The 1,158-nt window shown below is 29.2% G+C and overlaps 1 protein-coding gene across 1 annotated transcript in view; it reads left to right on the top strand.

The window, feature by feature from the left end:
• LOC106683720 (beta-glucuronidase) overlaps positions 1–1,158 on the top strand; it is a gene marked incomplete in the record, with an annotated part of 28,603 nt that overhangs the window by 22,979 nt on the left and 4,466 nt on the right.

The raw sequence follows: 1,158 nt of genomic DNA, 5'->3' as shown, positions 1-1,158 counted from the left end.
TTAAATTATATTCATTATTTATTTTATTATTATTATTATTATTTTGGCAGTTGTACAATACTAGTTGATCCCAGGCCACCTCCTCCATCTCTATCATTGATTTTTTTTTTTAACGTCAACTCTTACTTCTGTTTTTTTTTTTTTATTGTGCCAGAAAATGAGAAAGGTTACTAGGACCTGATGTGTTTTGAGGGGCATTGAATTATGGAATCCTAGCAACTATTTAAGGATAGCAATGGATTTCCATGTAATTTAAGGGAAAATATTCATTCTAGGATAGGTGCTGATCAAAAATCACTCCAAGGTTTTCTAACTGAGGTGTGAAATTGAATGGGTCAGCGATAAGAGTTGAGTAGGGAATTGTAAGGAAAGGAATTAAGAAGGTATTCGGAATGTTAGTTTTTTCAACATTAAGCCTGAGATCATTGTTATGATGATTTCATATGTAATATATTTATGTTCTATTATATTATTCTATTATCAATAAGTTCATTATTAGCCTTAATATTGTTAAGTAGCTTATAAATTTAGTCTAAAAAATGTAAAATATTTTTTACACAGGTATTGTATACTACAACATCACCTACAGTGGGAAAGAAGATATAAATTCAGTAGGCTGTTGGGTAGGTTTGTTTGATGCTGATGGATCACCCGTAACCAGTACCTTAAATAACAGAATTGAACAAAATGGTTTCAACGGTTATACAGAGATTCCTAATGCAAAACTATGGTGGCCTTACATGATGAATCCAGAACCAGGCTACTTGTATACTCTTGAGGTAAATCTTTAACATTTCTATTTGTATGTTTAACTCTTTAAGAAAATGTTAATCTTATTTTGAATTTGATTTGAGGGAGCAACTTTAGTATGGTGATATTGTAATTCCATCTAATCTACTAAAACAAGCCAGTCTTCCTCGGATCTGATTATAAATCCAATAAAATTAAAAATATTGCTTCAAGAATAAACTTAAAATATTAGGATGAAAGCTAAAAAGAGTATTGGTGTAAAAAACAAGTTCCAGGAGTAGAAAAATTCAAAATTTAAGCCAATACAAATATTAATTTTGGTTTTAGAGCATACAGAGATTGTTGTTAAATTATATTCATTATTTATTTTATTATTATTATTTTGGCAGTTGTACAATACTAGTTGAT

Source organism: Halyomorpha halys, unplaced genomic scaffold (assembly GCF_000696795.3).
Source record: "Halyomorpha halys isolate HHAL.00 unplaced genomic scaffold, Hhal_1.1 Scaffold508.1, whole genome shotgun sequence".
Taxonomy (NCBI): Eukaryota; Metazoa; Arthropoda; class Insecta; order Hemiptera; family Pentatomidae; genus Halyomorpha; species Halyomorpha halys.
The sequence above is the reverse complement of the archived record's forward strand: the minus strand, read 5'-3'. Positions and strand labels throughout refer to the sequence as shown.